A 12,736-nucleotide genomic window follows, 5' to 3' on the forward strand; every position below is an offset into this window, starting at 1 on the left:
ACTAGTAAGGTTACTGGTGAAACCCAATACTAGTAAGGTTACTGGTGAAACCCAATACCAGTAAGGTTACTGGTGAAACCCAATACTAGTAAGGTTACTGGTGAAACCCAATACTAGTAAGGTTACTGGTGAAACCCAATACTAGTAAGGTTACTGGTGAAACCCAGTACTAGTAAGGTTACTGGTGAAACCCAATACTAGTAAGGTTACTGGTGAAACCCAATACCAGTAAGGTTACTGGTGAAACCCAATACTAGTAAGGTTACTGGTGAAACCCAATACTAGTAAGGTTACTGGTGAAACCCAATACCAGTAAGGTTACTGGTGAAACCCAATACTAGTAAGGTTACTGGTGAAACCCAGTACTAGTAAGGCTACTGGTGAAACCCAATACCAGCGGGACTGCCTGACACATAGTATTGAAAAATGTTTAGCCTAATGGATGCTGCTAAAAATCCTGATGATGTTTTCTTACACCTGACATCTATTGCACTTCTGTCCGTCCTGAGAGAGGGATCCCTCACATGTGGCTCTCTCTGAGGTTTCTACATATTTTTACCTGTGAAAAGGGTTTTTAGTAGTTTTTCCTTACTCTTGTTGAGGGTTAAGGACAGAGGATGTCACACAATGTTAAAGCCCCATGAGACGAATTGTTATTTGTGAATGTGGGCTATACAAATAAAACTTGATTGATTGATTGATTGATTGAATACCAGTAAGGTTACTGGTGGTGACGCCTTCTGCAGACGTATTAAAACACAACAAGCAACATGTGGCTCCTGTGGTGTCACTCCAGAGTCTGCGAGCCCAGGCCGTTATATTCTACCTGACACCGCATCATCTACAACAAGAGTGAAGTCTAAATGTCCTCTGGTATCAAATTCAAATGTTAAAAGTACAAGGTGCAAAACCTCAGAGTCTGTGGTTCAGTTCCACTGCCAAAGTGTCCTTGGGCACTTGTTAATAAAACCTAATCTCCCCGGTAAGAGTTTCGTGAAGTTTCAGCTGCAGCAACTTGGATTTTATGGGTACATTTTAATAGAAATATCATTTAAAACAGGTTAATACAACAGATCACACTCAATCGAATACAAAATAGTAGTTTTATTTTGAAGGCGGCTAGCCGGATGTGTAATGTGTTACTGTATCACTTTGTAGATCCTTGATCACAAAGACAAAACCTGAGTTAGTAGTTCAGTGTTTTAAGTTTTTAGTGTTTCCACAGTCACACATGTTTTATTTCTGCAGGGACATTAGACACAATCACACAATAAACCACCGGAAGTTAAAGCTCAGTTAATGTCACTTTGAGGATTTATTATAATTATCATGAGACAAGAGAATAAACTAAACAAAGGTTTTTATTCCACATGTGTTTCACAGCAGAGACGAATAAATTGAATAATGACGAATAAAACCAACACTCAAGAATATAGATGTTTAATGTTTAATAAATAGATGAGAACCAATCACCACAGAGAGAGAGGCAGCTGGCCAATCAGAGCAGACTGGGCGTCATGAGGAGGTGGGGGGGGGTCTTAAAGAGACAGGAGCATACGTGTTTGAGACAGAGGCTGAAGAGAGGAGCTGCAGCGACGGACAGTCTGAGGAACGTGATGTTTCCTGAACATTAGAGTATGAGAACATTCTACTGTCAGTGACGTGATCAACCTGAACATGTGAAGAACACGTCTCTTCACGTGTTCTTCACATGTTCAGTTTCATCAACTTTATATTTGATTTTAAAACATGAAGCCCAATGAAAAGTGACAGTGACAGAAAACACGAGGAGGAGGAGGAAGATAAAGAGGAGGAAGAGGAGGGTAAAGGGGAATAAGAGGAGGAGGAGAAAGTGGAGAAAGAGGAGGGTAGAAGAGGGGAAAGAGGAGGAAGAGGAGGAGGAAGAGGATGAGAAAAATGAAGAGTAAGAGGAGGAGTAGGAAGAGAAGTATGACAAAGAAGTAGAAAGACGGGAAAGAGGAGGGTAAAGATGAAGAAGAAGAGGAGGAGTAAGTGGAGAAAGAGGTAGGTAGAAGATGGGAAAAAGGAGGAAGAGGAGGAGGAAAAATTGCAGAAATGGGAGGAGTTAGAGTAAGAGGAGGATAACTGGGAGGTGTTAGAGGAGGAGGAAGAGGAGAAAGAGGAGGAGTTTAGAGGACGAGGTTTGGTCCTGCTCTGATAGTTCAGCTGTTGGGTTTTGGAAAGCTTCAGTGAGAGAAGCTGAAACACAGACTGAGGTTAAATATAGAACCGAGACTCAGAGAGAGAAGAACAAGGGATTTGATCTCAGCTGAAAGAAAGAAAGTCTCTCTCTCTCTGTCTCTCTCCTCACTCACTTGTATCTGTTGCTCGTTCGCCCGGTGAGTTCACAGAGGATGAAGCTTCAGCTCTAAGACTCTGAGGAGGAGGAGAACCTGAGGAGGAGGAGAACCTGAGGAGGAGGAGAACCTGAGGAGGAGGAGAACCTGAGGAGGAGGAGAACCTGAGGATGAGGAGTCAGTGAACTCGAACCTGGACCGGTTGTGTTTTGTGGACTGAGCAGCTGAGACGCCTCCGAGCAGCGAACAGGTGAGAGTGAGAGGAGGAAGAGGAGGAGGAGGAAGAGGAGGAGGCGTCTTCTTAAGGTTGACACTTAACTTTAATGGAAAAAACATCAAACTGTGACGATCAAAGACACAATTTAAGTCTGTAAAAACAAGAAAAGTATTAATTTTACCCCAAAAATCACAAAACATCTAATATATAAATATAGTATTTATACAATATTTAAATTAGATTCGATTTTGATAATTGTGAGACGTTTCCTGCTTTTATTTATGAAACCTGTTGATGGTTTCGTCCCATCACATCCTCTGAGTCACTGCTGGAACATGCTGGGTTGAACGTGTCGATGCTGGTTTACAGAGTTATTAATATTTCCTGATGTAATATCGAGTCATCGTCCCTGATGTGTTCAGGCGACAGCTGCAGTTTGACCCTGGAAGTATTTACAGGTTTCAACAATATGAATCTGTGGAGTAACAGGTAATTTTCTATTTACTTCAGTTATTGTTCAGGGGAATGTAACAAAGTACACGAAGCTCAGGATTATACAAAAGTACTCGAGTAACTTTACAGACCAGATGTATACACTCATAAAATATATGTACGCAGTCATTTATTTTCCTTGTTTTGTTCAGTATGAAGTATACATTTAGCATAATAACAGAAGTTGGATGATAATATTGAGTAAAGTTTTGTATTGTTCTAAGATATTGATTGTGTAGTAAAGTGTGTGTGTGTCAGTGTTGAAGTGTGAGGTTATGAAGCTTCGTTCAGATTTGATAAACGTTTGCTGTCAAGCTGCTGTCGCTGTGTGTGACGCTGAGTCATGTGGAGGAAGAGTTAACATGACTCAGCAGAAGTCGTGGTATCGAGGTCCCACCCACATGTGCTCGGCCAATCGAGAGTCAGACTCAGCTGTCAATCATGTCTCAAATAAATAATCAAACCAAACTGATCAGAAACTGGAACAAACGCTGGTGAGAGAAGAACGAGCTGAAACATCGTTAAACATTTATTTAACGATTGGTTTGGTCCCATCCGCTAACATGGAGGATTGCAGCCTGCCACCAGGGGGCGAAAGAGAAACTTTGGCTTTACTTTTTTACTCTTCTTTAAAGATTTAATTTAAATAGTGACACAGCCACGGTTCGGTGATTTGCTCAAGGGCACTGAATCAGTCCGAGTGCCAGGCCAGCCGGTCCCTCGGGGTTAGTTTGGAAAAAGTTCCCGATCCGTGTAAAAGCCAAACAATAAACAGAGCAGCTCTCTGGCCCGCCCTCGTCTGTGTTATCCTACCCAGCATGCACTGCTCTGCCCACGTCCCTCAGAGACCAGCTCTCCATTAATAGCTCCACTTTTCCCCTCCACTGTTTTCATTGCACCAGTTGTTTTCAACCTTTTCTCCACGAGCAGCAGAAGCTTCGTGGGAACGACCTGATCTGAACGCCACGCGGCGCCCGGGCTGAGGGGCGGAGCTAAGACTTACTCACTGAAGTTAAACAAGTTACAAGGATCAAACAATCAACGTCTTTAATCATCATCAGTTATGGGCTGCGTCCACCTGTACTCGTCTCTGATTGGTTTGTTGACGGCGTCTGACGTGGGCGTGTCGGGGGGGTATTAGTCTTTCTGTTTGAATGGAGATCATAAAGGAAGAGCTTCCTCTGGTTGCCATGGTAGCATCACTAGCAGCATCAGCACCTTCAGGCGCAGTACTCCACAGTACTCCCCAGTACTAAAGTACTCCACAGTACTACAGTACTCCACAGTACTCCCCAGTACTCCAGTACTCCCCAGTACTCCACAGTACTCCACAGTACTCCACAGTACTACAGTACTCCAAAGTACTACAGTACTCCACAGTACTCCACAGTACTCCAGTACTACAGTACTCCACAGTACTCCACAGTACTCCACAGTACTCCACAGTACTGCAGTACTCCACAGTACTACAGTACTCCACAGTACTCCACAGTACTCCACAGTACTCCACAGTACTCCACAGTACTACAGTACTCCACAGTACTCCCCAGTACTCCACAGTACTACAGTACTCCACAGTACTCCAGTACTCCTCACCAGTTGAAATGCGCCACATGAGCGTCCTGGTGGTTGGAACCTTGTGGCGTCTTTATTGTTTCTCTGAGTCTCTGAACTCTGACCTCTGACCTCGGGCAGCGACCTGGGGAATCCTCTGTTCTTCCCTCATCAGTGTTTTTCTGTGTTTTATCTCAGAAACCCGTCGATGTTTGTTCGGTTTGATTCTCGTTGCTTCTCCAGTTTGTGATTTGGTTCCTGAGTCGTCCAGCGGCAGCTCAAGGCCGAGTGATAACAGCCATGAGATCACTCGGCTAATTCAGTGACCTGCGGCCGACGGGGACGTTGGACAGCGTCGGCCCTCGTGTCTGGTTTCATAACAGCAGCTGCTGTTCCCATGACAACAAAACAGGGACCCGAGGAGCTCTGTGTTTTCTGTTCCGAGGAGGGGCGTTTAAAAACCTCTGATTACATTCTGGTGGATAACGATGGGAACGACGTGATGGAGTCAAAACTTTCCGTGGTCGCCAGTAGGTCAGGCGTCCCCGGGGGGCCCCTCTCAGCCCAGGGGCCCCTCTCAGCTCGGGGGCCCGGGCACCGGCTACTCACGGCCCTGGTTCAACCACGTCGCTGTGGATTCTGAGACATTCAAACCATGAGTGGTATTTAAGGCCCAAGCACATGATCACAGCAGCAGCAGCAGGTCGGACCTCTGGATTCAGGCTGTGGTTTAGAAGAAGAGATAAAGTTTCTCCATGGTTAAATAATAAGATCGAACCCTCTGCTGAACACACAAATAATAGAATCAAACTTCATTCATCTTCAGCTGAACTTTTATCACCTTGACTTTTTGTGGCCATGACGACCAGTTACAGCAACAACCACATTTATTCAGACATATCTGAGGTTAATAACGGCTGATTTGACTTTAGCACAAATCAAAAACTCCTTAGGAAAAGTCAGAGTGTGAGATTCTGTTCTGGATCGAGTTCTGTTGGATGAATGCTCAGCTTTAATCTCAGCTCCTCCTGCTCTGATATGAGAGATTTCTTGCACCTTTCACCAGTTTCTCTGATTTTATTGCTCGTTAAGATCCTGCAGAATGAACGGGCGCCTCTCCGCGGCCTCTGATTGGACGAGCTGATCTCATGAGTCATTCCTTACGTTAAGCAGCTGGTGGGTTGGACCACCGACCACTTGAGATGAATCATGTTCAGGAGCTAACTGGCTCATAACCGTAAAAAGTGGACTCATTATATTCCGCCTCCCCCCTCCTCCTCCCCTCTATCACTTTATGAGGGAAGTGACCTCATGCTCATTCCATGCAGGAGGCATGTGAGGCTCGGCTGCTGCTCGCTGATCTCACTTCCCCGGACCGGTCAGCGCTGATTAGAGCTCACGAGCAAACCGCTAGGAGTTTGAAAACCTGCTTCGTCTCAGCCCACAAATATGAATTCACTTGTCACATATTTTATTGTATTACTCTCAGTTTTATTGTATTATCTTTGTTCTAATGCAAACAGCACAGACAGCAGTCATTTCCCCACAGACCCATGATACCAGCTGGATTGTGATTCTGGTGGTTCTGGTGGTTCTGGTGGTTCTGGTGGTTCTGGTGGTTCTGGTGGTTCTGGTGGTTCTGGTGGTTCTGGTGACTCTAGGACTCAGTGACCTGCAGCAGAGGAAACCCATGAAACCGTATTTCTACCTTCCTGAGAAGCTTCATGTCTCCATCTCTCCAACACCTCCCGTCTGCATCAAGTCCAAACCTCTGACCCAGTTTATTTTGCCATATTTTCAGATTTCTATTTTTGTGGCGTCTTCCTCACGGCTGCTCGCTCGTCTGCGGAGCCGTGAGAGTAAAACCTCCATGTAGGGAGGCGGGTGATGATGGAGGATGAAGGTTTCTACAGCAGGAGACTGGGATTAATCCTGAGTCTCACAGGAAATAAACTGTGCTCAGAACTTTTACTGCTGCTGTGGTTTAAACCTCCATAAAGCAGCAGTAACACACTTCAGCTCCTTCTATTTCTGATGTTGCACTGACGCTCTACAGGTGGAAATGTGACGCTCACGCCACAACTGTAAGTGTCACTATGTCAAGCAGCGCTGCTTGAAGTCCTGATATTAGTCAAGCACTGTTTATTCCAGCCTGCAAGTCGAGTGGTTTCCATGGATCCATGGAACAAAACACTGATGCAGCCGAACTCGTCCTCGCTCGGCTTCACACCTCGACTCACGTGGAGCAGAACACGCGTCTGTTTGCACGTTGCCGTTCGTCATCAGGTGGATAGAACTCCTCAGAGCCTCAGAGCCAAGCTGGAGAAGACGTCAGCAGAAGACGTCTGTGTCCAAGATGTTTTATCTTGACTTTGTGGGAGTCAGAGGAAGTGGAGAGCCGTCATCTTGTTTTAATATTCAGTCACTGCTGAGGACAGATGGTGTTAAAGCCCCAGAAACAATTATAATCTAAGAACTTCATTTTTAAATAATTTGCTGCTGGATGAAGTTCCAGTTTTGGTTTGAACTGGACGAGACAGATCGAGGAAAAATATTTTAAATCATCTGTCTGCATATTTCTTCAGTAACTGAGCTCACACAATGTTTTAAATCCAATCACTCTGATTTACAATAAGACAAATTAAAATGGGGCTGGATCCAGATTTCTCCTCGTATCTCTTCTGTTAAAATAACAAAGTAAAGAGATTTAACTTTAGAGATTTAACAAATCAAGGAACAAATATGTGGATTAAAGACTGTTCTCCAGTAGATCAGTTATTCATCCCTGACTTCACTTTCCCGTCACGCTGAGTTCCACCAAACCTCCTGACCGCTGCCTTATATGGTCACATTTCAACCTGACATGTCTAAATCATGCAAAACACAGAGTCACTTCCAAAGCAGTTTGCATATTTATATCTAAAAGTCATCTATACACAACAGTTAACATTTACATTTACAGTAAAGTTCCAGGAACGTCTTTCATCATGAACAGAGAGTCGTGTTCGGGAGCATGTGATGAATCCAGATCTTTGTTCTCTTATTATTAAAGTTATTAAATCTGCAACTTCACAAAACACTGAAGTACAGGTTCCTCACTTCAGGATCCTGGAAACATTTCTGGTGTCGTCTTCGCTCTTCACAGCAAGTCCCTGTGTTTACATGTGTGTGTGTGTTGAGCTCTCTCGGCCTCCGTGGAATATCTGGTGTTCTCCTGCACTAATTAAGATGCCACCAGTGGATGTGACTGGATGTCAGTGAGGTATCTCCACTCACTGGTTCCTCTGCACCCTCGTGGGGATGTGACCTCTGTTGAGTCACTGACGTGTTTTCACCTGATGATGCGTCAGCGGCTGTTTGTTGACGTGTTGTGTTGTTGACGTGTTGTGTTGTTGTGGAGCAGAACCGACACTGCAGCTGGGACGTGAATGTGTGGCTCTGGAATCCGAGGAGCTGCTGATGACTTATAAAGTGATAGCCTTGAAACTTTTGTTGGACTCCAGCGAGGGGAGACCCTAAAAATACCCCGTTAAGATTTCATCAGACAAACAGCTGCTGCCCAGGATCCGTCTCACACTCCGGGATCAGCTGTTTACACCGAGCTGATGACATCAGAAGAGAAACTCACAACAGACTCTTCAGACTTTGATTTTTCAACCACGGGAATAATCACAGATGCAACTATTTGAACTCTTATTTGAAAATGTCAACTCATCTCCACAGACGTCAGGGTCCATCTGCACCGAGGAGGCTTTTATTTCTGTCTTTTATCTTCGTCCTGCAATGTGTGATTTATATTTAACTGGTTTAAGAAGTTTAACAATGTGCTGACTCTCCCTCAGTCTCTGGCTGGTAGCATGTCAAACACACTGATAAGTAGATTAAATAGGTTTGAAAACATTGTATCTGTATAGGAAACTGACAGAATTCTTCAATTGAGTTTTTAACATGACAGTTGTGAAAGAGACATGAGGTCATGACTCATTAATCTGTGGCGACACGTTGATCCCGGTTGCAAACCTGTTACTGGACGATCTTTCTAACCACTGCTGCCAACGCGTCTCCTCTCGTGTGTCCACCGTGGTCACAGCTGTCCGAGGCGTGAATCACAGAGACACGTTTAGCTTCATCACGTCTCAAATATCAAATATCTGCAGGACGACCAAGACACAATCCGACATTTATTGGGCCTCTGATATTTTGGGTTCATTCCCATTCGCTGCACAGGGAAGACGTGTAGACACAAACCACTGATGTTTTTTAGCATGACGGGTTCTCTCACCGCAGAGGTCACCGACTTCCTCATGGAAACAGGTCGAAGCATCTAAAGACCAGTAAGGCTCAGGGAGCAGGTGAACCAGGGACAGAGGGTCGGCCCAGATGAGACTAGTTGGTCAAGCAACTCTCCCTGGATCCATTTTAATCACGTAAACACGTCCACATACTTTTGGTCACAACGTGCTGGGAAATAACAGAAAGTTCCATATGTCAGGTGCTGCCAGTTTGTGATATCATGTTGTTTCTCATGCTGTTTCTCATGCTGTTTCTCATGCTGTTTCTCAGGTTGTTTCTCATGCTGTTTCTCAGGTTGTTTCTCAGGTTGTTTCTCATGTTGTTTCCCATGTTGTTTCTCATGTTGTTTCTCAGCTTGTTTCTCAGGTTGTTTCTCATGCTGTTTCTCAGGTTGTTTCTCATGTTGTTTCTCAGCTTGTTTCTCATGTTGTTTCTCATGTTGTTTCTCAGGTTGTTTCTCATGCTGTTTCTCAGGTTGTTTCTCAGGTAGTTTCGCATGTTGTTTTCCATGTTGTTTCTCATGTTGTTTCTCAGCTTGTTTCTCAGGTTGTTTCTCAGGTTGTTTCTCATGTTGTTTCTCAGGTAGTTTCTCAGGTTGTTTCTCATGTTGTTTCTCAGCTTGTTTCTCATGTTGTTTCTCAGGTTGTTTCTCATGTTGTTTCTCAGGTTGTTTCTCATGTTGTTTCTCAGCTTGTTTCTCAGCTTGTTTCTCAGGTTGTTTCTCAGGTTGTTTCTCAGGTTGTTTCTTATGTTGTTTCTCAGGTTGTTTCTCATGCTGTTTCTCAGGTTGTTTCTCAGGTTGTTTCTCAGGTTGTTTCTCATGTTGTTTCCCATGTTGTTTCTCATGTTGTTTCTCAGCTTGTTTCTCAGCTTGTTTCTCAGGTTGTTTCTCATGTTGTTTCTCAGGTAGTTTCTCAGGTAGTTTCTCATGTTGTTTCTCAGCTTGTTTCTCATGTTGTTTCTCAGGTTGTTTCTCATGTTGTTTCTCAGGTTGTTTCTCAGGTTGTTTCTCATGTTGTTTCTCAGCTTGTTTCTCAGCTTGTTTCTCAGGTTGTTTCTCATGTTGTTTCTCAGGTTGTTTCTCCTGCTGTTTCTCATGCTGTTTCTCAGGTTGTTTCTCATGTTGTTTCTCAGGTTGTTTCTCAGGTTGTTTCCCATGTTGTTTCTCAGGTTGTTTCTCCTGCTGTTTCTCATGCTGCTTATCAGGTTGTTTCTCATGTTGTTTCTCAGGTTGTTTCTCAGGTTGTTTCTCATGTTGTTTCTCAGCTTGTTTCTCAGCTTGTTTCTCAGGTTGTTTCTCATGTTGTTTCTCAGGTTGTTTCTTAGGTTGTTTCTCAGGTTGTATCTCAGGTTGTTTCTCATGTTGTTTCTCAGGTTGTTTCTCAGGTTGTTTCTCATGTTGTTACTCATGTTGTTTCCCATGTTGTTTCTCATGTTGTTTCTCAGCTTGTTTCTCAGCTTGTTTCTCAGGTTGTTTCTCATGTTGTTTCTCAGGTTGTTTCTCATGTTGTTTCTCACGTTGTTTCTCATGTTGTTTCTCGGGTTGTTTCTCATGTTGTTACTCATGTTGTTTCTGATGTTATTTCTCATGTTGTGTCTCGGGTTGTTTCTCATGTTGTTTCTTACGTTGTTTCTCATGTTGTGTCTCGGGTTGTTTCTCATGTTGTGTCTCGGGTTGTTTCTCATGTTGTGTCTCGGGTTGTTTCTCATGTTGTTACTCAGGTTGTTTCTCATGTTATTTCTCATGTTGTTTCTCAGGTTGTTTCTCATATTGTTATTCATGTTTTTTCTCATGTTGTTTCTCAGGTTGTGTACGTTCAGTAAACACAGATGATGCTGAGCAGCTCAGAACCTCCTCCTGCTCTAGAACCTCCTGCTGCAGCTTTAGGTTCCTCTCGGCTTCACACTGACCCTCCAGCTCCTCTTCTTCTCAGGTTGTTTCTCATGTTGTTAATCATGTTGTTTCTCATGTTATTTCTCATGTTGTGTCTCGGGTTGTTTCTCATGTTGTTTCTTAGGTTGTTTCTCATGTTGTGTCTCGGGTTGTTTCTCGGGTTGTTTCTTACGTTGTTTCTCATGTTGTGTCTCGGGTTGTTTCTCGGGTTGTGTCTCGGGTTGTTTCTCATGTTGTGTCTCATGTTGTGTCTCGGGTTGTTTCTCGGGTTGTGTCTCGGGTTGTTTCTCGGGTTGTGTCTCGGGTTGTTTCTCATGTTGTTACTCATGTTGTTTCTGATGTTATTTCTCATGTTGTGTCTCGGGTTGTTTCTCATGTTGTTTCTTACGTTGTTTCTCATGTTGTGTCTCGGGTTGTTTCTCGGGTTGTGTCTCGGGTTGTTTCTCATGTTGTTACTCATGTTGCTTCTGATGTTATTTCTCATGTTGTGTCTCGGGTTGTTTCTCATGTTGTTTCTTACGTTGTTTCTCATGTTGTGTCTCGGGTTGTTTCTCGGGTTGTGTCTCGGGTTGTTTCTCATGTTGTTACTCATGTTGTTTCTGATGTTATTTCTCATGTTGTGTCTCGGGTTGTTCCTCATGTTGTTTCTTACGTTGTTTCTCATGTTGTGTCTCGGGTTGTTTCTCATGTTGTGTCTCAGGTTGTTTCTCATGTTGTGTCTCGGGTTGTTTCTCATGTTGTGTCTCATGTTGTGTCTCGGGTTGTTTCTCATGTTGTGTCTCGGGTTGTTTCTCATGTTGTGTCTCATGTTGTGTCTCAGGTTGTTTCTCAGGTTGTTTCTCATGTTGTGTCTCGGGTTGTTTCTCATGTTGTGTCTCAGGTTGTTTCTCATGTTGTGTCTCGGGTTGTTTCTCATGTTGTGTCTCGGGTTGTTTCTCATGTTGTGTCTCGGGTTGTTTCTCATGTTGTGTCTCAGGTTGTTTCTCATGTTGTGTCTCGGGTTGTTTCTCATGTTGTGTCTCATGTTGTGTCTCGGGTTGTTTCTCATGTTGTTACTCAGGTTGTTTCTCATGTTATTTCTCAGGTTGTTTCTCATGTTATTTCTCATGTTGTTTCTCAGGTTGTTTCTCATATTGTCATTCATCTTTTTTCTCAGGTTGTTTCTCAGGTTGTGTACGTTCAGTAAACACAGATGATGCTGAGCAGCTCAGAACCTCCTCCTGCTCTAGAACCTCCTGCTGCAGCCTCAGGTTCCTCTCGGCTTCACACTGACCCTCCGGCTCCTCGTCCAGGTCACTGACCGTCACAGCTCAGACTAAAGGGGGCAGCTCTGTATTATGATGCCTGGGAGATCTCCTCTGAAACAACTATTAATAACAGGCGGTGCTAACGTGGTTGCTGCCACTCGGCTGCCAGGATTTTCTCTGGCTGAGTCACCGGCTGCTTTCATCCAGAGCTGCGGCCTCTGGGAACTTTGGCCTCTTTCAGATCCGATGGCTGTAAACTGCTTGTTTCCTTTGTCGGTGTCAGGCTTCACAGCCGCTGCTCTCATCCCTGTTTGTTCAGGAGCCGTCTGATGGATCTCTGCTTGGACTCTGATTCGACTTTATCGACCTGAATCAAGATCAAACTGTCAAATAGACCCATGTGGACGTTAGATTTCTGCTTTTCTTCTCCCATGTGACCCGGTCGATTGTTTGAGACACGAAAGCTGTGATGATGTCACCGCAGCACATTCATGAGATGTGTTTAAAAACTAGAGAAGACGAGGGACGATGAAGAATTTGTTCTGTTTTCAAAATGTTTCCAGAACAAACACAACAACAGGGAACGTCTCCAAATCTTAAAGTTTAACATAAGTGACAAAAGAATGACTTCATGTTCCTTGTGATGAATTTGTTCATCGACTCCAAAGCTAAACTAATAATGATTTAATTGTTTCCTCTGCTGTCGTCTCTTCTCACAGGC

Source organism: Limanda limanda, chromosome 18, assembly GCF_963576545.1.
Source record: "Limanda limanda chromosome 18, fLimLim1.1, whole genome shotgun sequence".
Lineage (NCBI taxonomy): Eukaryota > Metazoa > Chordata > Actinopteri > Pleuronectiformes > Pleuronectidae > Limanda > Limanda limanda.